Source organism: Canis aureus, chromosome 18, assembly GCF_053574225.1.
Source record: "Canis aureus isolate CA01 chromosome 18, VMU_Caureus_v.1.0, whole genome shotgun sequence".
NCBI classification, from domain to species: domain Eukaryota; kingdom Metazoa; phylum Chordata; class Mammalia; order Carnivora; family Canidae; genus Canis; species Canis aureus.
In genome coordinates, this window is record NC_135628.1 from 21,229,063 (window position 1) to 21,254,507 (window position 25,445).

General features: G+C 43.5%; 1 long non-coding RNA gene across 1 annotated transcript; it reads right to left on the reverse strand.

The window, feature by feature from the left end:
- Positions 1–1,016: 1,016 nt before the first annotated feature.
- On the reverse strand, positions 1,017–24,474 carry LOC144288287 (uncharacterized). The gene is made up of 4 exons (XR_013356247.1): positions 22,759–24,474; positions 19,976–20,144; positions 7,082–7,223; positions 1,017–1,994 (listed from the first exon to the last, which is right to left on the reverse strand). It is a non-coding gene; the product is annotated as an uncharacterized LOC144288287 (long non-coding RNA).
- Positions 24,475–25,445: the final 971 nt, after the last annotated feature.

The window sequence follows — 25,445 nt, forward strand, 5'->3', positions numbered from 1 at the left end:
ATCCCACGTCAGGCTCCCGGTGCATGGAGCCTGCTTCTCCCTCTGCCTATGTCTCTGCCTCTCTCTCTCTCTCTGTGTGACTATCATAAATAAATGAAAAAAAAATTTTTAAAAAAATTTAAGGGAGAAGGGCAGAACAGCTGCCGGGAGATGTTTAGGAGGAAAGCTGGCAAAGGCATCTTCCTTGATGTGGATATCAAAAGGAACTATTACCAAAAACGATGTCCAATATCAGTTCTTAGTTAGCAGTTATCTGCCAAGCCCGTGTGCTAGGTAATATTTGCTATGTGCAAGCATGCATGCATGCGTGTGCGCACACACACACATGCACATGGAACTGTCAGCATTGGTCCATATACAGTGCATTCTGTGAGTGGTAATTGGAGGCCTCCAGGAAACTGGGTGTGTCTTGGTGGCCACAGGCCAGAGAAGAGAGAGCACCCTTGAGGTCCAAAACAGGTCCAGAAGTCAGCAGGAACTAGGTATTGGAGGAAAAAGACCCCCAAGAACATGAGGCCCTAGAAAGTCACAGAAATCATGGACAAGGCACATGGACAAGAGGATTTGAACCTATTCTGCTCCACCTGGGCTCTATGTCTACATATAAACTATAACAAGCCTTTAATTCTTCTTTCACTGGAAATTCTTACTAAGTCAAGGTGACATGAGAATTTAAGCAGCAATATAGTAGATAAGCCTCATTTTAAGTTTTGGGGCAAATGACAGTTGAAAAGACCACATGAGGGCAGCCTAAGTGGCTCAGTGGTTTAGCGCTGCTTTCAGCCCAGGACGTTATCCTGGAGACCTGGGATCAAGTCCCATTTCAGGCTCCCTGCATGGAGCCTGCTTCTCCCTCTGCCTGTGTCTCTGCCTCTCTCTCTCTCTCTGTGTCTCTCATGAATAAATAAATAAAATCTTAAAAAAAAAAAAAAGGAAAAAGACCACATGAAGCTACTTTTTCAGAGTTTCAAAGGTGCCAGCAATGTCCCCTTTGCATTCCAATAGCACTATCCCTTTAAGTAGGAGAGCCCTGTCATCAATGAATGGTTGCCGATCTAATGACTAATTGATGGCAAAGAGTCTCTAATGATCTAATAGCTCATTAAGGTTGACGGAGCCAGCAGGGGTCTTCGAAAATGTTTTTTATTCCACTCTGAGGTTTTGTGAGTTTTCCTGTACGTACATCAGATGGCCTCCCAGGTTATTAAACCTACAAATGTGAAACCACAGCAAGAGCAGGATGGACCTATGCGAATAGAACTTGGGAGTATAAGGACAAATATGGAACCCACATGACAGAGATATATAACACTGCCCAAATCATATGATGGGAAGCTAGAGAGAGACATGCTGGGAATGAAATGGATTCCCAATAGGTAATATCTGATGCCAAGAATTTAGTTTTCACCAGGATAGTGTGGAACAGCTTCATAGTGGGTACATTCACCATTCATTCATCATTTAATGTTTATTAAATGCCTATTACTCATATGGTAGTATATATAAATGCTCTATACACATTTTATCAATTTGTATAGTTGCTATGGCCCTTTCACAAGTGAAAAAATTAAGCTCTAGAAAGCTGGAAGCATGAAAGAGTTATATAATATGCTTTATATGTGTGTGTGTGTGTGTGTGTGTGTGTACAGGAAGGAGGTACAGATCTCCTTCCAAAATTCCTACATTTTTTTTCTTACCACATTATCCCTTGGCAGGGTTCAAACAACTCAAGTATCTTATTTCTTGGAAAATAGAACTCTAAAGATATAAGGAAAGGTAATTATTGGCAGTATCCATCTAACAAGAAGGAACCAATTCTGGTAGCATGAATAATTAAAATCTTCAGGTACACCTCAAGCAAGAGTGATGGAGAATTCTCATTCAGCTCTTCTTTCTAGCACAGAGCTCTCCACTCCTGGGTCATCACCAGGACGTTGCACAGATGGATAAGGTCCTTTCCTGGAAACAACCCTCACTCAGTGATGAAGCTGGAACTGCAGAGAAACAGGAAGAGAGATGAGAAGCAAATACCCTGAAACATTGACTTTGTGCACAGAAGTGTCTCTAGTTAAACTTGAGCAGACACTGATTGTCATATTTCAGCTTAGTATAACAAACACAATTTGTATTTAACTGAACGAACATTTTAACTGAAAACAATCATGGGGAAAGCAACCAAGGTCAAGAGCACAGGCAAGGAACAGAGCTGGAAAGAGAGGTGTGTCCACATATTTGGCCAAGATATATATTCCCCAGCAACATGAGCCAGGGTCAAAGGTTGCTCCCACGGGCTATAATTCCCTGGCGCTTCTTCAGCCCCGGCTGGCCGATTGGAGGCCCCCTGGTGGAGATGCTTTCTGTAGAATGTTCAAAACGGATGCCACGGACTCTGAGCAGGGCTTTGAAACCAGCTGCTACATCTGCTTTTTTTCTAGAAGAATGACCAGAACAGCCCCCAAGCCCACATCTGTTCATGAATATAAAGAACAGGAACATATTTTTACCTTAGTAGTGTGTAGTCGATACACCCTCCTCAGGACCATGACAGTATATAATACTGGCATAAACATCCTGAAATATGTCAAGATATGGAGAGGCAGCTGTTCATCCCTCTTCTAAAGAATTTGGGCAATGTTGGTTGACCTCTATTATAGAACTGGCATATATTGGCTGAAATAATACTTTAACAGTTTTTTAGTACCCAACTATATGTTCTGTTATAAGGAATAGCAAATGTTTAATCATAAATATTTTAATGGCTTCAGGGATTCATGGTATTCAATGACCGTGTTAAATGATAATAATCACATCTGGTTTATTACTATAGTAATTCAGCAGCTTCTCTTGAGCAGCTATTTTTTATTATATGTGCTGTGCGACTGTCATGGTCATTTATAGCAGTAATATTTTAAAGTGGCTCATTTGTTTGTTTAAGGACAGTTTCACAATCTATTTCTGTATTAATATACATTTTGCACTATTATTGCCAAGCTGCCACTGGAAAATTGATCCTAGCGTGTTACGACTGGAGAGGCCAGGGATGTACCCGAGCAGAGACGGAGCAGGGCGACCGGACCTGGCCGTCCGGGTGCCCACCGGAGCGGTGACCACGACTCTCAAGGCTTATTCATAAATGAAGGTGTGCACCCAGAAAGAGTGAATAAATAATAAATATAAAGGGGATTGATCTGGGGAGGCATTTGAAGTGAAATACCATCCCAGAGGCAAAGGCATTTGGGAAGAACCGCAAGGTGCACGGTTTGCAAGGCCCGAGGCGGTCATCAGGCCTTGGCAGGCATCTCCACTTCGATCACAAAATAATAGTGAGGAGGCGGGGAGTGGAAAAAAAAAATGTGAACTCGCCAGAGAGAAGCAAGGACAGATCAAGGTTACCCACTGGGTGGCTCAGATACTGACATCAATTTCCGATCTACTCCAAGTGGGCATTAGGAGTGAACTGCAGAGGCATGACGAGCCGCCCCCGGCGCGCACCTCCAGCCCAGTGGTTCAGAGCAGCAGGTACGACGCTGGACGGTGTGCAGTGCCTGCTGCTCTCTTAACCCCAGACATCACGAGGCATTGCTCGTGATGGGGTAAATATTAGCCTGAAATCACATCTTGCTTTTTAACAGGGAGGGGAAAGGGAAGGGGTTCTTAATAACCCAGGAGAGTTAATTCTCTGTGACATTCTGCTGAAGCAGGTTGAGGAAATTCAGAGGGGCCCGGAGAAAACTGCCAGGCTACTGCTCTGCTTCCTCTTGGCTGGATCCTGATTGGTTGGGTGACAGAGGGCAAATGGCTTTTACGGCTATGAATGATGTATGACCGTAAAATGGTCTGTAACCAGAAGTGCCAACTGACATGCCTGCTGATTTAACGGACACCCAGGGTTATGTTTGCACAGAGACGCTTAAATAAACACGTGCTAGGTTTGAGGCCGTTTACTAAGCAATCACTTCCCTCGTCTTCTTTTCCATTTTATTTTACTTCGTCATAAAAACGGGGAGAGTAAAACCACAGTTCCCTTTTTTATAATAATGAAGATTTACTCATGGCAGTGGCAGTTCCTTTCTTCCTTCTTGCTGACTTCTGGCCCCTTTTTCCTTTTTCTACCTGCCGGGGGAGCTGCCAGAGACTCGCAGAAGCCTGGGCAGGGTTGGCAAGCGCACCCCCTTTAATGAGCTGCCCCTGGGAATGGAAGTGATGTTGTCTGGTTGCTTTTGCATTTGGTGATTTAGGGAAAGAAAGCCTGGAGGTTGCTGTTGGATCAGTGGAATGGGGAGATGTCTCATCAGCCACCAATCGGTAAAGACACCAAACACAGGAAAGATGCTCTTCCTGCAATGATCCTTAAACTGAAAAATATCCCACGGGCTTATATGTATAAATGTTCTCAAATAAATTGATCAGAAATCTGTAAGATATCATAGAGTAATTCTTTGCTATATGTGTGGAAAATATCCCAGAAGATCCATTATGACTTTATATTCTGAGCTAACTCAGGAATGGCAAATCAATCCCCAGTTTGTCCTCCCTGGATCTCAGCTGGGCTTTATAATCTTTCACAAGGTTATTCAAGAATAGATTTCATAATGTCTAAATATAGTTTTACCCATCTTTTGATTATCCATGTTTAATATTATCGGCATATAATTAAAAATGTAGCTGATCTGTATTCTCCAGCTTCATACAGTTCCTTCCAATCCTTCCACATGACTGGCTCTTCCCATCTGGTCTTGTAAGCATTGGGGTTTACTGGCCATGGAGTATTTTTTTTCATATAGTATTTTTTAAACTTCCTAAACCCATGTTCCTCTGAACACTTTTTTTTTCTTTTTTTGGTCATGACAGATTATTTTCTTTTCTTATTGAGATATAATGGTTATATAACACTGTATAAGATTAAGGTATACAACATGTTGATTTGATACATTTATATATTGCAATATGATTACCACCCTAGCATTAGCTAATACCCCTACCAGGTCACATAAGTATTATTTCTAGAACAATTACAATCTAGTCTCTTAGTAACTTTAAAGTCTATAATGCAGTATTGCTAACTACAATCACTCGTCTGTGGGTTCAATCTCCAGGACTGACTTACCTATCTACCAATTGCAAGTCTCTGAGCACTTTTTTTTTCTCTGAGCACTTTTGATAAGCACTTTTGGTGAGCACTTTTTTCTCTTGCCCTTCTTTAAAAATAATTTCCATTTAGCCTAAATTAAGTCAAAGCAATGGGACACACTTCTGAAATAGTGCTACTCCATCTCTAGGGTTGACAGCACCTGCTCCAAAGAAAATCGCTCGAATCTGATATGTTGCATCTCTGGCATATCAGAGTCCCTCTGGTGGGACTCCAGGACTCCTTAGTCACTGTAGTGTTCCCGTTGTAATTGAGATGACAGAGTTCTTGGTGGACCGTGAGCAATATAGACGAATATATTTGAAACTGAGTATCAGTATGCTTCCTGGTTCAGTAAAATAAAGATATCCAAGTGTACAGGCCATGAAGGAGGAAGTAACACTCAGAATTTTGATAGCATCGCCCACTGGACCAGATAGAAGAAAGGACTTAATTACCTGGTAAGAAACGTTTAGTATCCATGAGCTATGTGGAATTGTAAGTTGATTATACCTGGAGACACCGTTTTGTGTTAGTCTCAGAGAGATCTCAGAGAGACTGATATATTAAATCATATGGCAACATGTTTATTTACAATGAGAGATGGACTATTATGTAGGTGTAACACTATGTGGATGTGACCAGTCCCAATAAGGCATTAACACATTGCACTGCTCCTCTTCCCTCTGCACATTTCTGTGGTTACACAAAAGTACCACTGAATTCATCAACTGATTAATGGATAAATAAAATGTAACATAGCCACAAAATGGAATATTATTTGTCAATAAAAGGAATGAATGCTATCACATGGATGACCCTTTAAAACATGATGCTCAACTAACTATAAATAAATAAATAATTTTTTAAAAATAAAACATGATGCTCAGTGAAAGAAGCCAGTCACAAAAGAATACATAATGTATGATTCCTTTGTATGAAGTGTCCAGAACAGACAAATCCATGGAGATTAAAGGTGTATTTGTGGTGGTCTCAGGATGGAGAAGGGTACTGGAATGTAGGGAGTAAGAGGTAACTACTAAAGGGTATGAGGTTTTTGGGGGGCTGATGAAAGTATTCTAAACTGTGATGATGGCTACAGAGATCTGTAAAAATACAAAGAACCATTGAATTGTATACTTTAAATGGGTGAGTTGTATGGAATTGGATTATATCTAAATAAAGCTGCTACCAAAATAATGATCACTGCAATGATTTTGGATCATGATGCTTCCAGTTGGTATCTTCATATCTTTGTACTGACTTAAAAAGAGCATTCATGTATTTTCATACATGAGCATTTAATTCAAGGACATGTCCTTCTCACAGTACATGGTAGGAGTGTAAGAAGCAAATAGAACCATCCAAGCATATTTAAAGCCTCTACCTATATCGTAACCATTAACACACCATTGATCAAGCAAGTTGCATGGGCAAGCCCTAAAATTAATAGCAAGAGAATATATATTCCACCTACTTTACAAGGAGGCATTGCCAATGTCACGTTGCAAAGGGCATGAATGTATAATCCTGTTATTACAGGGAGGGGGTGAGGAACTAATAATAAAATCTGCTACAGGTGATCACTTTCCTCTGGGGGTAGTAATGGGGAATATGACCCCAACACAATGGAAGGCTGGCACATTTGTGTCTCCTGACCTTGACACACTAGGAAATCAGTGTGACTCTCCCATGGTCGTAGCTTTCCTTGTTTTCATTGTCTACTTTGACAAAAATTTTGAGATTTTTAAACAGTTGCCAAACAAATCGAACCATGACTTTTGTTTTACAACATGTAGAGTTGACTTTATCTACGTTGATCCTTCTGTTCTATCATATTTTCAACATTTATCATTTTCCTCTAGGAAGTTGGGGGATGTTAGTAAGAATTAGATTTGGCTGAAAGTAACAAAGACCCAAAATAACACTGTCTGAAGCAAAATAAAAATGTACCTGTCTCTCAGGGAAAATCCCAGGGAAGGCAGTTCAGGCTGGTATAGGGGTTCTGCTTCACCAAGACTACAGGTGTCCCTGCTCCTCCCAGGGAGTGGCTCCGGTGGCCATGATCCAAGATAGTAGCCACCACATCTACATTCTACAAGGCAGGATGGAGAACGGGATAAGGAAGAAGGAGGCAAACAGCATGTGCCAATCATTAGGAAATTCTCTAGAAGCTGTCATACAACACTCCTAAATATTTCATTTGCCAAAACTTTGCCTCATGGCCACACCTAGCTGCAGGGATAGCTGGGGATTATAATCTATATAGCAGGCACTCAGGTGCTCAGATAAAAATGGTGAGTTCTAAGAGACAGAATGGACAGGAGTGGACATGTAGCAACCTGTGCTACAGAGGACAATTGTCCCCAATCCTACAGCCTCAGTGCCGTATAGGTGACTCTGTAGTCACCATTTCTCATGATGACTATTATTACAGTTTCTTAGATGGTAGAGTTCTAGTAAGATACCATTGTCTAGCGTTTATATCTAAAGACTCTGGAGTCATGCTGATAGGGTTCGAATCCAAGTGGCCCCTTCTTAGTAGCTATGTGAACTGTGGGATAGTTTCTTCTCTATATTTCAGCTTCTTCATTGGTAAGGTGGTAACAGCACTACCTACTTCGTAGGGTAGTTTTGAGGACTGAGTTAAAACACAAGGTGCTATTAGTACTAACTGGTCTCCCTGCCTCCAGTCTCAGCTTCTTTTCTTCTGCAATGGAAATCTGATGCTCCTACTCCATTAAACCACTGTAGCTTTCTGGGTGTGTACACATAGAGCCTCGATCCTTGGCGTGGCCTGGAAATTCCTTCTTAATCTGGACTGTTGGTCTTACTTGGCTTCCCTTCTGCCTCCCTCACATTTAACCCACGCCTGACCCTATCACATTCTTTAGGCTCGAGACAAAGAATGTCACATGCCTCCCATTCCTCTTCCTGGGTTTCCTCCATTGCAAACTCTCCCTTGCTTTCCTCCTTTCCTCCAGACACAGATAGCTGCTTCCTCTCCTGGCTCCAACATATTTCCTATATGTGATATGAAGTGATGTGAGTGATATGACTATTTGTGGAAGTTTATGTCTCCCTGCACTAGAACTTGGCCTCCTTTGCACAGGGACCTAGGGGATGCAAGTCCAAGCCCCTAGGAAGATGAAGCAAGGGTTCATAGTAGCTGAATAAGTGAATGAACACATCCAATACTACATCAATATTGGGCAACAGGCAAGAGAAAGAAAGAGGCATTTGTTGCAAAGAATAAGGAGCTTAAAGTCTACTTTTCCCAAGTTATATACTTTAAGAGCAAACAAACACACTGAAGCCACAAAATCCAATGCCAGAAATCACTTTCCAAATAGGAAGAGTACCTTGAGGTCTTGTTTTCTTAATAATATACTGTGACACAGACTCATAAATTTCAAGGTTTACAGACCACGGTGAGCTGTTTCTGATCTGCCACCAAAAGGTGTGCACTTCAAAGCTGGTCATGATAACAGATTCCCTTTTAGGGAGCCTTACATGGCACCCACACACCTTATGGGAGTTTCTTACTTAATTCATAGCAACCAAGTAAATCCTAGTTTTATCCCAGTTTTATCAATGAGAAACTTAAAACGTGGAGAAGGTGAGTGGTCGAGCTGGGTGGCGAACTCAAAGGAACATCAAATTATAATACAAAATTCAAGCGAGACCAAGTCACTGCATGGGAAATAAAACTATTCACATGGAGTAGTAATAGAAACACTTGCAATCAACTTCCCAGACAACAGGGCCATGCTGTCACCACCCACATTGCTTCAGCCCTCTGTTTTGTTTGTTTTGTTTTTGCCCAGGTTGGCCCAAACTGGAAGACCTGGGAAGCAGTGTGCTTAGTGGAAGGCTGTGGGGCCAGCTGACCTGAGTTCAAACCCCAGCTCCTCTACTAACTATAATCCTGAACATGGCACATTCTTAGCTGGGTTTCCCAACTGTGAAATAGAGATTATAATGCTTTCCTCCAGAGATGTCATGAGAATGAAATTAAATAATACACATAAAAAGCCCAGAACATAATGAGCATCCTACAAATGGTGGCTTTCTCTTTCATCTCTAAGGCAACAGGAAAAAACACGGAATGGCTATAAGTTATCTAAAGTAAACAAGCCAGTTGCTCTAATTTAGCTACGATTAGTGCAAGAATCATAAGCCCAGGGTGTACATCTAAGAAAGGCAAAACACATTTGCTTTGTACACCAGACTTGAATTTTGCTCTTTACCTCAAATGGCAAATTAGTTCTATTCCAGGAGAACCAAATCCTACCCACTCTCTAAACACATGTAATTACCAAGCATCAGAATTAATCAATTAGCAAGGGAACTAACCTCGGAGTCAGTTTGTTAAAAAAAAAAAAAAAAAAAAAAGCCAAAACCAATGAGTTCCAGAAACCACTCTGCTGAAGCCAGCAGAAATTCCCATTTAATCTACCCACACCCTGGTTCTCTCCTAGTTAAGGCAAAGCCTCTGATTGGGCTTTTAAGTTGGAGGGATCCGTTGCTATGGGAAGATTTTGTCAACCCAACAAGAGGCCCGTGGGGGCATTAAATGCCGTCCCCATATTTCTAACGAGAAAGAAGCCAGTTAAGCTGCTACAATTTAAGTTGATTCAACTGCCTGCAGTATCCAGTCCTCAGGCCACTTGCCTGTTCCCCTATTGGGCTATGTGGGTGCCTGTCCCACTCGGCATTGATTCCACACAGGTGCTCACACCACAGGGACAAGAACAGCAGGAACATACAGCTTTGTCCCAAGTGTGGAGAAGCAAAGACCTGCACACTCTCCAGAACCACCGCCCTGTATTCAGGTGCATTTAAGATCCAATCTGCAGTAAAGATTCCTTGTTTTACTAAACCCCCCATACCCAAGGCCCGGCCTCTTAAGGTTGCAGACACCACAATGCCCACAGGAAAGTTGATTGAGGGTAAAAGCCACAGGCACCCTCAGCACCTGCTTCTACGTCAGCACCTCTGAGCCTGAAAGGGAGTGAAGTCAGCAAGGGCAGTAGAGGAGCACCAACCCCACAGAGCACCCAGGTTAGAGGGACAGGCTGGGGGCTCCTACCAGGATCTAGCACACCACAGGCCTTTACGTCTATAACATGCTTCCCAGGTGCACTCAAGACTCAGAACAACCTAAAATAAATAAATAAATAAAAAAGACTCAGAACAACCCGGTGACATTGTGAGAATGCTCCTGATTTCACAAATGTGGACGGGTTACAGTATCTGGTGAGAGGGAGGGATTTCAAGTCAGGCCTGTCTTGGAATCCTCGCCTTGCCACTCACTAGCTGGTCCTTGGTGAGTTTACTGGCCTCCCTTAGGCTCAGCTCCTCATTTATAAAAGGGGAACAGTATCCACATCAAAGAGATTTTGCAAGAACTAAGTGAGATATCAGATGGAAAGTACTTAGCACAGTGGCAAGCATCCAGTAAGCTCTCAAAAAATGATAGATCTAACTATTACAGATTTGAGAAGGGAAGTAACAACCCAAGATTACGTGGGAAATAAGATTCGCGCTCCTGCCTCTAAAGCTCGACTAAAAAAACTGCATGCAATGTTTGATATATTCATAAGAACACATGCAATGTAATGCATGCAATATCAGATAGGAAGCGAAACAATAAAACAAACAAATGCTGATGAATATACAGCCCAGCTCAAGGAGTAGTATATTATCAATATTGTTGCACATATCTCGGTTCTACATTCCCTTCCTGTACCAAATTGTGCTTATCATTTTATTTTTTAAATAATTTTATCACATACATATGTATATCATATATATAATATATATTCCTGAACAATATATTGTTTGGTTTTGCTTTTGAAGCTTTTCAACATTATTATCACACTGTAAGTAGCCTTCTGGTACTTGTTTTGCTCACTCAATATTATGTTACCCAAGATTTAGCCAGGCTGCTGGGATCACCAGTTTAGTGACTCTCATTCCCATAGTCTATTGTATGTACTGTATGCAAAGACCATCAATTATCTATCCAGCCTTCTGTTGATGGAAATTTGGGTTGTTTCGAATTTTGTTTTGTCTTTTTAAATTTTCACTCTTGCATGTGTCTTCAAGTTCATAAGTGAAGAGATTCTCCAGGTGTATAAACAGGAGTGGAATCTCTGGGTTGTCAGGTATATATGGATATTCAAATTTACTAGACAGTTCCAAATTGTTTTCCAAAGTTATAGTGTCAATTTATATTCCAATTGGCTGTGTATGAGAGGCCCCTTAGTCCTCAGCCTCCCCAACACTATGTTTTCAGATTGCTTAATTTTTGATAATCAGGACGATGTACACTGTACGTCCCAGGTGCATTTTCTTTTGTCTTTATCATGGAAGGGCATTAAGGATTTGTGAAAGATGAAATGAAAGGACTTCTCTGAAGAACCCACCACCCAAAAGGAACTTGGACTCTCAGGCTGTGAACACCGTGAGACTGGGTCTTACTCATTTTTCATAATTCTCTCCCAGCTCCTTTAAAGATATGCAGTGGCCCTCAAGTGCTCATTGAATGCTCTCAGAAATCATTGTCCCAATAAAAGGGAGAAGGGAGCATGGTCTTGATCCTCCTGTCAGTCAGCAGGTGCAAGGGTAGACGCTTGGAAGGGGGGTGACTCATCAGCAAACTCAGAAACAAGGAAACATTGGTCTCCTTCCACACTGATCATTGTGGGAGCTGCCAATCACTGAGCACTTCGTATATGCTAGCCACTGTACCCAAGACTTTCCAATCTTTGCCCCCTTTCTTTGTGACCAACACATGTGGGAGTTGGGATTCCACCTGTTTCACAAAGGAGGAAAATGAGGGCCAAGAAATAGATCATTTGCCCATGATCAACAAGCTGATAACTGGCCAAGTTAGGATGCAAACAAATGCTGCCTGCCTCAGAGCCCATCATCATGAGATCCTGCCTCCCTCTCACGCCCCTGTCCTTCTGCGGTCCCTCCAAATATGCACGGGCTCCTCCTCCCACTAGGTCCATCTTCTTTACTGGAGGAAGGGTCAGTAACGCTCTCAGAGCACAGTACCCAACGTGGCAGAGATCCTCCATCAGCATTTTGTGTGTCGATGAGGGGATGCTCTCAATAATGGTGATGACGTAGAGGACAAAACCCCCAGACCCAAATGACTGCTTTGCTCCCAGAGACACTGAAACTGTACACAAGGTCCCTGAAGAAGGTGATGCTTAACTCAAGGCGCTGAGACTGGGACTCTACTTCCCTGCTACAGAAAGAAATTGCCAACAGACTGGGACAGTGGAGACACAGGATTTGTGCCCAAAGTCCAGGAAGTTCAAAGTCCGCTTTGTTTTTTTGTTTTTCAAAGATTTTATTTATTTATTCATGAGAAACACAGAGAGAGAGGCAGAGACAGAGACAAAGGGAGAAACAGGTTCCCTGCAAGGAGTCCGATGTGGGACTCGATCCCGGGACTCCAGGATCATGCCCTGAGCGGAAGGCAGACGCTCAACCGCTGAGCCACCCAGGCATCCCATCAAAGTCCTCTTTGAATAAAGGAATGATCTGAGCCATTGTACCATCCGTCAGCCTGCCATGTTTTGGCATAGGCATAGGGCCCCTGCAGCATGGTCTTGGCGTTTCCTGCTGAGGATCAGACGTCTTTGTTGGGGTCCTCATGACTCCTGAGGCATGCCTGCTGATTGGGGAACATAGGTGGGAAATGTACTACGGTACCAGTTCTCAAAATCACCTGAAGTGCCTGTTAAAACACAAACTGCTGGACTCCATCTCCAGAGTTTCTGAATTGGTGGGTCTGGGGCAGGGCCTGAGAATTTGCATTTCTAACCTCTTACGTCACATCTTACTTACTTAACGCTGATGCTGCTTGTCCAGAGGTCATATTTTGAAGCCATGAGATGAGAGCATGAGAGAGAAGGATGCTGGATTTATTCTATGTAGCCTCCTCCTCAATGGTAGCTTTGAAAATGACTTCTCTGACAGATGGAACCAGGTCACTGTGTGACTGGGGTAACATATGACTGAGTCCCTCTCCTTGGACATGATCCCTTTATTGTTCCATTCCCTCAGCTCAGACTGCCCCCTCCCACACCCTGGTCTAGCTCACACAGACCCCCCCGACCCCCGCCCCAGGGCTCAGGCCTAGTGCCACCTTCCCCAAGGATTCTTCAAGACCCCAAGGACAGTAACTTCTGCATCTGTCACATCTGGCCTTGGGTTTTGGCAAATGTGTGTTTGTCTTATCCCCCTGAAAGTGAGTGTGTGTGTGTGTGTGTGGCCAGAAGGAGGTGCCTGATTTATTTGGGGTCTTCCATAGCCCCCTCAGAGTGGCATGCACAAAGCAGATAATTATTAAGTATTTATGAAATGAAAAAGCAGGGCGCCTGAGTAGCTCAGCTGGTTAAGGTTCCCTTCTTGACTTCAGCTCAGATCATGATCTCAGGGACATGGGATCGAGCCCCGCATCGGGCTTCATGCTCAGTGGGGAGTCTGCTTGAGATTCTTTCTCTCTCTCTCCTTCTGCCCCTCCCCACCCTGACATGCATGTGTGTGTGCTCTCTCTCTCTCTCTCTCTCCCTCTCAAATAATAAATAAATCTTTTAAAAAAACAGTAAAAGAAAAAGCAGATGAATATTCATGCTTAACTCTTCCTTTCAACTTTTCTTAACTAGCCTGCATCTCCTAGGGGTTTCTCTTTCTTAATTGAGCAAGAAGGAGCGTATAAAACCCTCAACCAGAATGTTGAATTTACTGCTGTTATCATCTCTGACCAATCCTCTCCTATGTATGGCCTGCACTAGTTATTGTTCACAGCCTAAGTCCAGAGTACTCTTTTGTTCTCAGAAGACTTCTTTGTTTCTATCTTTTCAGATTCTGACGTTTTCTTTCCTACATCTTCTGCTCATGCCGATTCAATTTTCCATCAGCCATCCATTCATTCCAGCAATTTTTAATGAGTACCAGTTATGTGCTTAGCACTACTCCAGGCACTAGGATGCACCAGTGAACAGCGGCAGACAAAACTCAAGTTGGAGATAGATAGAAAATCAAAAAGTAGCATCTATATTATGTTAGGGGATGATAATTACTGTGGGGAGACCAGAACAGGGAAAGTGGAAAAAATGCTCTGTGGCCACGAGAGCCATATCCAACTAGAATGACAAGAAGGCCCTGGACAAGAGGCAACATTTGAACAAAGACCAGAAGACAGTGAGGAAGAGACCTAAGTGGCCAGTTGGGCAAAGAACCAAAGACATTTGGGGGAGGAGTGCCCAACAAAAGGGGCAGAGGACAGTCAGCGTGGCTGGATCAGAGTGAGCGAGGGGTAGGAGGAACTGAAATCAGGAGAGAGTGAGAGGAGGGTCCTGATGGCCAATATGAGGATCTTGACTTTTATTCTGTGTCGGGGTAGGGGCAGGGCCAGGGGGAGGAAGCCACTGGAACATTTCAAACCAAGACATGACGTGGTCTGCCCTATTTTAAGAGGCAAATCCTGGCACCTGTGTTGAGAATAGTCCACAATGGGGCAAGAGCAGAAGCAAGGCAATGGGGTCCCGTGATCCAAGGCAGTGGCGGCAGCTGGGAAAGGGGTGGAGGTTGTGGGGCAGTGAGAAGTTGTGAGGGGCTGGTTTGAGGTCTTTGGAAATGAAATCCTCCACGAAGGCCTCTGTGCCTAATTTCATATTGTTCCAGGTGCTGGCAGCTCATCCTTCCCAGGGGTTTACTTAAGTGCAGAACCCACACATGGAATTTGGGGAAAGCCAGAGTTCAGGGAAGGACAAAAATGCATCTGGCTCTTAAGTGAATTCAACTCCCTTGTAGGTCATCTTCTAAAAGGAGGAAACAAACAGATACTGGTTTCCATTTCCCCTGGAACTTCCCTGCCACAGTGTTCATGGTTCTTCCATAGGTGAATCCTCTTCTTGGCTCTCCTCTTGCCCAGGGGGCCCTCCTGAGCCCTTTGTGGATTTCCTGGGGATGCCCTGAAGCTATGAGGACCCAGGAATTTGAAGTCCTCTGAATGTCACCCTCCAGTGCCTCTGGATGGCCAGAAACCCAGCCAGTCAGCCACTCAGAGACGGTCCTGCTGGGTCTGGGCCGCCAGCCAGCAGCAGGTTGTGGACTTCATAGCTAAGCGAGGGCAGATTGCTGGAGTTTGGTCAAGAGAACAGATGTGCATTATGGGCCAATCTGACCGCAGAGAAACATTTCCCCATACCTTTTAAAGGTGCACAATTGCCTGGTTAAGCCAAGACAATTTGACACACATTACCTTGTTCATAAACAGAGAGTAAGAGAGAGAGAGAGAGAGAGAGCCCTTCCTCCCTGAGGGTGTGCAAACAGTAGGAGAGGAAGCCAAGGACTTCAGAAATGCTGTAGCACAGCTTCGGGAAACAAATGTCCATGGAAGGGGCCCAACAGCATATTAATGGCCTGGATGTTACCACACCCAGGCCAGAAGCTAGAAGCTATTGATCGTCTGTTCACTCTTCATTTCAAGGCACGAGTGGAGCTATCTTTACACACGGGGGCAAAACCTTCCATTTCATTTAAAGAAGCCCGCCTCTGCAGACCTTTCACTTTTCCTTCCAACACCTACCCAGCATCTGTTCTTCTTAAAAGTGCCTGCTACTTCTAGCAATTTCACACAGTCCCAAGGAAGTGGAAGCATCTTTGTTCTTAAGACACTTAAAATAGAGCTGGAGAGACCAGATGTCCATTAAGTGAAACACCCAAGGCAATTGAGCAGGAGTACTGTGAGAGAGACAGGGCTTCATAAACAAGACCACTCTCCACTCTGTCTGGAATGTTCCCTCCTCTTCCGCCACTACCTTTCTGCCTTCTGCCCTCTGGTGCCATGCACCTGGCTCCATCTTCTTCACAACTGAACTCAGCACTTCCTCCAGCACACACCTCCCTCCCCTGCCCCCTGTCCTCTGGGCACTAAACACACTTCTCGGCACATCTGTCTTCCCTACCCAACTATTTGCATTGCTTGGCACATAATGTGTGCTCAATTAATATTGATGTCCATGAAATTAAAGTCTGGGCTTTGATTTATCGGAGGATGCTGAAGGGAATAGTTTCTCCGGGGGGATGGGAGAGAATATAAGTAAAAATAACCACAACTTACTATGTGAGACATTAAGCCAAGTGCTTTCCATGATATATGGAATGGGGAAAAAAAACTAGAATTACTCAGAATGTGAAGAGAAAACAGTTGGTTTTAGGTATGCTAAAGCTTTCCTGGGAGAAAACAAGGAGACCTGGAAATGGACATGATGTTCGAGTCACCAAGATGGTGGAGACTCCTCCACAGTGGTGGGGAAGGTAAGTTCTAGGAGAGGTGGAAGGTGTGGGCAGATGTGGGAAGGCCTGGAAACACTTAAAGGACTCAGGGTTAGAGACATGAAGTGGGAGAAGAGAAACACTGTGTACCAGGAGAGTGACTGTCTAGAAGGTCTCTGGGTTAAACAGGGGGTTCATCAGCTATGGTGAGGTGATTTCAAGAAAGATGCTGTCACCTGAAATCAAGGCGGAACCTGGAAGCCAGCAGATAGAAAGATAGAAAAGAGCTTTTCTAGGAATGGAGTCATAGAAAGAAGGTGAATTTAGGAAAGTGAAGGACCACCAAAATAACTTAATTCTCAGGGCAAACCAGGACCAAGTTAAAATGTGTGCAATGACCCCAGACATGGGTAAGAACACTTTTTCTTGTTAAAAAAAAAAAAAAGGGAAGAAGAAGAAGAAGAAGAAGAAGAAGAAGAAGAAGAAGAAGAAGAAGTCGTCCTGTACTACAGAAAGGGGACTTGAATCTTAAATCACAACATGTGGTTTCAAGAAGGAAAAAGTGATAGCGAGTTACCACCATGACAGCGAGTTACCACAATAGTATCTGAAGAGACCATTCACTCATCCACTCATTCATTCAGTGACGAGCGAATTTTCTAGTAGCAAACATGTGCAAGGTATTGTGCTGAACCCTCTGAGGAAGAGATGAAACATGCAACTATCTGCCTGTTTTCGGGTTCTTGGGGCTTATAGCCAAATACAGTGTATCAGATACACTTTATTAACTAAACTACAAGATAAAGAAATGTTGTAAGTCAAATGCTAATGTAAGTCCAAAGCAAAGTGAGATTGTTTCCATGAAGAGAAAGAGATCAGGAAAGGGTTGTTGGTAGGGGAAGTATAATTTGGGCTGGGCTTTGAAGTATGGGTAGGAGTAAGAAAAAAAGCTTGGACAGGGTTTGGCACATAGGAAGAGAGCTCTATGGGAACTTGCTATTAATATTTTAATTTGAATCAATATGCTTGGAACTCCCCAAGGCAATTTGATGCCTTTGTTCATAATTATTCCCTCTACCTGGACTGCCCTTCCTCTCCCTGACCCCTTTCTCCCTGGCCAACTCCCTATTTGTCTTTCAAGATCATCACTTCTGTACAAATACTCCCCTGACCTGCTGGATCACAATTTCTGTCATGCCGTCCTTGCAGTCTGTACCCTGAACACGCCTCTATCATAAACTAGTTTCTTAATCAGGGGGCCATGTTTGGGCTCCTATGATTGTGAGCATCCAGAGAGCCCCACTTGAGTTAGATTCACCTTCAAAGACTCAGTGTCAGGCCAGAGCACTGGATGGACGCAGATGGAAGAGGAAGCCATGGGATGAGTGGGATTGCCAAGTGTCAAGAGCAGAGACAAGGACTTAGGATAGATCTTTGGAAACTGTCTATATTTTGAAGATAGTACAAAGAAAAGCAAAAGCAGATGTAATCCCAGGGACAAGCCCTGCCTGCCCAGACGGTGCATAGAAGGTGACCTGGGACATCTTTTTGGCTTCTCTTACTCATTGCTTCATCAGAGAAAAATAGTTCTCCCGTCTTTACAGGGACATCTAGTGAGGAGCAGATCTGCAAAGATGCTTGCTCCCACCACGCTCCTCCACACGACATATTAACAAGCAGTTACGTAGGGCAGGGTCTGTATCCTATTGGCCATGCACCAGCTGGGGCTATCTGCTACCCCCTAAACAGACAGGGGTGAAGGCAAATGCTGATCATGGGCCCCCCTTGTCCAGAACCACATGCAAATCACCAACTAAGGCTGCTCCTTTGGGTCCAGACAGGAGCCTGGGAGAAGGGGGTATCCTTTGTTTAAGGAACTTACAAGGGAAAAATTGTTTCACAACCTAAGACACCAAGAAGACACCCAGTTTGGTGTCTGCTCCTGTTCTCTGAAATGTGAGTCACGCATGAGGCCATTCACTTTGGAAACAGAAACAAAAAATTCACTCCTGCCAACATGCCAAATTCCACAGGGGTGATGTAGCTTAATTTCACAGTGAATTCCTTCTCTTTCTGAACCTTCAGGACTCCTCCTCCAGGAAGCACTTGGTAAACAGAGTTTTATTGTCTACGTATGTTCCACAGCACACTCTGGGCACCCAGCCCACAACACGAAGGCATTTTACTCTAGCTTTTGGTGAGGGGAACATGCCCAAAAGCTATTCCAAAACCTTGTTTATAACAGATGTCAGCAGCCTGTGTTATAAAACTTATACTATTTGTCAATGAAATATAATGCTCAGAGCAAAATATATAGTATGTTTACTTTTGCACTCTTTGCCACTTTGCCAGACAATAAAGGAAAGTTGTAAAAAAAAAAAAAAAAAGACAGTTGTATTTTTATCAAATATTCTTCTGATGCCAGTGTGGCAAATCCCTTTCCCTCCTCCTGGCTCTAATGGAGGCCAACCTGTTCTACGTTCCACACAACTGTGGAAGTTCTAGAAGGAGAGGGGAGGAAGCAAATTTAGTATTTAGGAATTTGTTGTGCCGTGTAGATAAATACCAGTTTCCTACTTCTCCTGGGAATCTGGGCAGGAAAAAACTGGATTAAGTAGGAATCGAATGATCCCTGGAATGATTATAAGGGAGGTCTTCCTCTCCTGTTCTTACTTATGTGATGAATCCATCATCGTTTTCCAGAGCCTGAGATTGCAGCGAGAACATGGCAAGGATGTGGAGTTTTTCTCATACCTGATATTTCTCTATTTCACTGTATGAGAAGATTTGGTTAAGAAATTGGTTTGTAGGGGCACCTGGGTGGCTCAGTGGTTGAGCGTCTGCCTTTGGCTCAAGACATGATCCTGGGGCCTGGGATCAAGTCCTGCATTAGGTTCCCAGCAGGAAGGCTGCTTCTCCCTCTGCCTATATCTCTTTCTCTCTGTGTGTGTCTGTCATGAATAAATAAATTTAAAAAAATTTTTTTTAATTGGTTTGCAGGGATCCTTAGGTGGCTCAGCAGTTTGGCGCGAGCCTTTGGCCCAGGGCATGGTCCTAGAGTCCCAGGATCGAGTCCTACATTGGGCTTCCTGCATGGAGCCTGCTTCTCCTCTGCCTGTGTCTCTGCCTCTCTCTCTGTGTGTCTCTCATGAATAAATAAGTAAAATCTTAAAAGAAAATTGGTTTGTATATTTTGAACCCTTAATAAAAATAAATGCTATTATTTATTTAAAGGCTTGTCATTAATTTTACTTGTTTGATTTTTCATTTTAAATCCATTTGATTGAGATACGATTACATACAATAGAATATCCCCTCTTTATACAGTTTAATGAGTTTTAACAAGTGTGTACACACCTAACGGAACAATCACCCTCAAGTAAGAAACAGACCATCTCCAACACCCCAAAACCTTTTCTTGTTTCCTTACCCTATTGCACTCAGTCTCCCCACCCTACCCTTAAGAAACCACTGCTCCTATTGCTTGTCACTACAGATCAGTTTTATTTTCTCGATGATTAAGTAGAAATAAAATCATACATTACATAGTCTTTGGTATCTGGCTCCTTTTTCTCAGCACAGTGTATGTGAGAATCATCCATGTTGTTTCATGCTTCAATAGTTCTTTCTTCCTTATTTCTGAGTAGTATTCCATTCCATTGCAAGGCCATACTGCAATTTGCTTTTCCACTCAACAGCTGGGTTGTTCCTGGTTTTGGGGTGGGGGTTTTTTGTTATATTTTTTTATTGGAGTTCGATTTGCCAACATATAGTATAACACTCAATGCTCATCCCCTCAAGTGCCCCCCCCAGTGCCCATCACCTAGTACCCCAAATCCCCGCCCACCTCCCTTTCCACTACCCCTTGTTCGATTCCCAGAGTTAGGAGTCTTTCATGTTCTGTCTCCCACTCTGATATTTCCCACTTATTTTCTCTCTTTTCCCGTTTAATCCCCTTCACTATTTTTTATATTCCTTGTATGAATGAGACCATATAATGTTTGTCCTTCTCCAATTGACTTGCTTCACTCAGCATCATACCCTCCAGTTCTATCCACATCGAAACAAATGGTGGGTATTTGTCGTTTCTAATGGCTGGTAATATTCCATTGTGTATATAGACCACAGCTTCTTTATCCATTCATCTAACGATGGACACTGAGGCTCTTTCCACAGTTTGGCTATTGTGTACATTGCTGCTATGAACATTGGGGTGCAGGTGTCTCGGCTTTTCACTGCAACTGTATCTTTGGGGTAAATCCCCAGTAGTGCAATTGCTGGGTCGTAAGGTAGCTCTATTTTTAACTCTTTGAGGAACCTCCACACAGTTTTCCAGAGTGGCTGCACCAGTTCACATTCCCACCAACAGTGCAAGAGGGTTCCCCTTTCTCCACATACTCTCCAACATTTTGTTCCTGTTTTTTTAACTATTAAAAATAAAGCTACTATTTATTGTGCTTTGATGGCTCAGTAGGTTAAGCACCTGCCTTCGGCTTGGGTCATGGTCCCAGGGTCCTGGGATAGAGCCTCATATCCAGCTCCCTGCTCAGTGAGGAGCCTGCTTCCCCTTCTTCCATTTCTGCTCATGCTCGCTCACTCTCTCTCTCTCTCTCTAAAACAAATACATCTCAAGAAAAATAAGAAATAAAGCTACTAGAGACATTCATGCACAAGTTTTTGCTGGAGTATATGTTTCAATTTCTCTCAGTTACCTAAGATTGAAATCATTGAGTAAATGAAAATGATATAAGTAACTTTATAAGAAATTGCCAAACTGTTTTCCCAGAGCCATTGGACCCATATGCCCATAATAGTGTGCGAGAGTTCCAGTTGCTCCGCATGCTCGTCAACACTTGGTATTGTCAGTCTTTTTAAAAGTTAGCTTTTCTTATGGGCATGTAGTGATATTTTGTTGGGTTTTCATCTTTATTTCCCTGATGAGATGAAATGTTGAACAGCTTTTCATGTGCTTTATGGCCTTTTACACATTTTCTTTTTGAAATTTATGTTGATATTTTTTTGCCCATTTTTAAAAACCGAGTTGGGTTTTTTAAATTACTGAATCATAAGATGTCTTTCTAGATTCTGGATACAGGTTTTTGTTTTTGTGGTGAGATATATGTTTTGTGAACATTTAGCTGGCTTACTTATTTAATCTTTTATGGTGTCTTTCAAAGAATAAAAATTTTTAATTTTAATCAAGTCAATTTCATCTTTTTTTACAATGCTACTTTAATTTCATACGTACAACATAGTGATTTGACAGTTGTATACATTATGCAGTTCTACCACAGTAAGTGTAGCTACCATCTGTCACCAGTTCCCAAATTCATCTTTCTCTTAATGATTATTGCTTTTTGTGTCCTAAGAAAACTTAAATAAGACAAAATCAAAATCATGAAGATTTTATCCTTTCTTTTCTTCTATGTTCTATAATCCTAGCTGTTTATTTAGGTCTATTAGCCATTTTAATTATCTTTTGTGTATAATGTGGGATAAAGGTCATGATTCCCTTTTTTCCATATAAATATCCAGTTGTTTCAGGATCATTTATTGAAAAAACTATTTTTCTCCAACAGAACTGCTTCAATACCTTTGTCAAAACTCAATTGAGCAAATATATATTGATCTAGCTCATTGGCTTTAAAAATTCAAATATTAAACTTTGAATCCAGGAAATTGAAAAAATTAAGTTCAGTGCTGTTGAAGGAGGATCAAGAAAGAGAGGACACTCAGGGCATTTAAAAATAAAAACAGCCCTGAATTGCCCATTTGTGTATGTGCCCTCAGCAGGCAGCAGCCCTCGGAGAGCAGACACTGGGCCGGACTCAAGCTTGTGGCTGGCACACAGCAGGCTCCCAAAATACACATTCGTTGAATGAAAGAAAGAAAGAAGGGAAGGAGGGAGAAAGGGGGGAAGGAAGGAAGGAAGGAAGGAAGGAAGGAAGGAAGGAAGGAAGGAAGGAAGGGAGAGGAGGAAGCCAGCTTGCTTTTTATGGTGGCACCATAAAACAAAACAGAGTTTTGTGGATATTGCTGCTGGACTATTTATTCCCCAAAATTTGCTCCCACTCACCAAAGACTTGAAATCAGTCCTTGCCTTACACAAAACAGCAACCTGGACTAGAACCAGGAGGTTCTTATCATCCTTCAGTGAGGACAAAATCTCAGTAGAGGGGGCTCCTGCCTGGCTCCTATCTGGCTCTACTTATCCTCTCTGTGCCTGTTTCCTGAGCCGTACTTTACAGCACTTCTGTGAGGAATAACTAAGCCAGTGCCTCACAATCTTAAGTAGGCCAGAAAAAAAATCTAACTCAACTCACTTTCTGGTTGTGTCCTCACTTCTCCAGGACAGGAGACACAGCGGACAGCTGACTCACTGTCCTCAGTCCAGGAAGGTCATATGCTGAGAGGTCCATGTTCTCGGCCAAATGGTTCATCTGGACCCAGCCGCTCCCTGCTTCTGAGCCTCATGGGTGGTGGTGGCCTCTATGACTGTCCCCAAGGCCCCCCCTCAGGGAGCAGTTGGGAGACTCAGGCCGCAGGTCTGCCTAAGAGGTGGGAAGCAGGGCCCCACAGGCTCAGACCCACCTTCCCCTCTGCTCACCCATGTCTCTCGGTGAGACTGGTTTCTTTCTTTCTTTCTTTCTTTCTTTCTTTCTTTCTTTCTTTCTTTCTTTCTTTCTTCTTTTTTAAAGTTTTATTTATTTATTCATGAGAGATACACAGAGAGAGAGAGAGAGGCAGAGACACAGTCAGAGGGAGAAGCAGGCTCCATGCAGGGAGCCCGACGTGGGACTCGATCCCGGGACTCCAGGATCACGCCCTGGGCCGAAGGCAGGCACGAAACCGCTGAGCCACCCAGGGATCCCCCTGGGACTGGTTTCTAATCAGAGGGCGGAAGCTTCTCCCAAATATTTTCTCTTTGCCATGCATCCTCTACATTCTGATCACATTTGTCTCCTGAGGTGATCAACACAGCCGACTAGCTGCTTGGAAAGGAAGATGGAGAGCGGAGAGAGAAACCTAACAGGCAAAAAGAACAAAGGGTCTTGGTAAGAGAAAGTGTCTGGAATCTGGAACCTTCTATGTGATCAGTTAGTGTGAGTCGTTGCTGTTGAGGAGCCCCAGTTTCCGACAGAAATTAAAAGGAGGCCTTGCCACCGGGCCAGCCACAGGGGGCCACCTTCCTCTCCCTGCTGTTCCAGGAGCGCCAGCCAATTTTCAACCCATGTGACCACACTTCCGTCCAAGACAATTTGAATTAATTTTGCGCATGAAATTTGGTGGGATGCAGTGCCAAATGTTTAACTGAAATCAAGATGCAAACTTCCCTTCATCTACCCGTTTTGTAAATCCTGTCAAAAATATAATAAAAGCCATTAAGCTTGTCTGGCAACATTTGTCCTTTATGCACCAAGTTACTCATTGTTTCTGATTCCCTCACCCTCTGTTTGCCCCCCCCCCCATTTGTTCCGTTATATTTATGGTCCCTGGGCAGGCCCAGCATACTGTGAGCTCTACTGACTTTGCCAAGTCTAAGATGCCTTTTAGGGACTTATTTTATTTAAAGAGCACCCCATTAATGGGTTTAATGGCCTTTCAATCACTTAGTATGCATTGTCAATGAGGGAGAATCGATTTTCTGAGAATTCCTGCTCTGGGAGGAAAACAAACAGCCTTTCCCTCTCCCTGCCGTTTGGCGGGTGAGCAGATGAGGGTGCAGGACTGGCTGGGTCCCCAATGCGCCAGCTCCCCCGCCCCCAGCTGAACCGAGGATCGCCCACTCCTTTCTTTCTGGTGCAGGTCCTGCTCTCTGGCCGCCGGGACACCTTGCTTGACGAGCTGTGGATGAGGCTGGCTGTTGATCTCGCAAAAGATCCACTCCAGGGTTCACGCCACCCTCTCTGGGGAAGATCAAACCACTACCCTTGGGGGTTTTATGAGATCCTCTCCATCCACAGTGAACAGATGGTGAAGGGCGACTGGCAGGCCAGTGCCCCCCAGACACAGACTTTTAGAAGGGCACTGCACCTCCACGGTCTGGAGTTCCAGAATCTTCAAGCAATGAGCAAACCCATAAACTCTCACTGGGGTAACTCCTAATTGCATGAGTATCTGTTGATGACTTTCTAAGCACAGGGCTTGGCTCCACGGGAGGTACACGCGAGGCCCATAAAGAGAGTAAAAAGCCATCTCAATGCACACTCAGGGTTTGTCTCTTGCAAGTTAGGATCTCCTTTAGGTGTTGTTAACCAGACTTCTCTCTCCATCCTCCCTGATTCTTCTCCCCCTCCTCTCCTCCCCCCCTCTCTCCCTGATGCTCCCTGTTCCCCTCTTGCTCTCTCCTGCCCTTCTCAGGTAATCCTGCAGGAAATCCCACCCACTCAGTGACCACAGCTCTGTTTTACAAAGACTGGCAGCGACTCACAGTCTCTCCTTGCCACTCTGCAGGCACCAAGTCTACACGGGACTCTGTAAATGCTATCGCCTTGTGACTATCCCCGTTTTTGCAGAGACGGAAACCAAGTTTAAAGGAGGTCAGGTCATTAGCTGTGAGCCAGATCCAACTGCCTTGAAAAACTTTTCTATGAAACCCTATGCCTACTTTGTTTTCTCTGCCTTTTTTTTTAGGGCACTCTGCTCCCCAGGGAGTCCTAGCCAGCAGGTACCCGCTGTCCTAAGGTGAGCACAGCAGACTCGCTGACACTTGGCTAATTAGAATAACAATATTAATAATATAGCACTCAGCCCAGAGTGACCATCCTGGGCCAAACACTCCATATATCTTTTTTTTCTTTTTCACTTAATTCTCACAACTACCTCAAGAGATGGGAGAAAGGGCACCATGAGGTTAAAAGACTTGCCTAAGTTCTTATAGTTATTAAGTAATAACAATGATGCTGCTGAAATTGCTAGCATTGATTAAAGGCTTACTCTATGCCCAAGTGCTGGGCTGAGGTTTTTGTATCTGTATACTTTTTAATCCCAGCAAGGCACGTGTTATTAT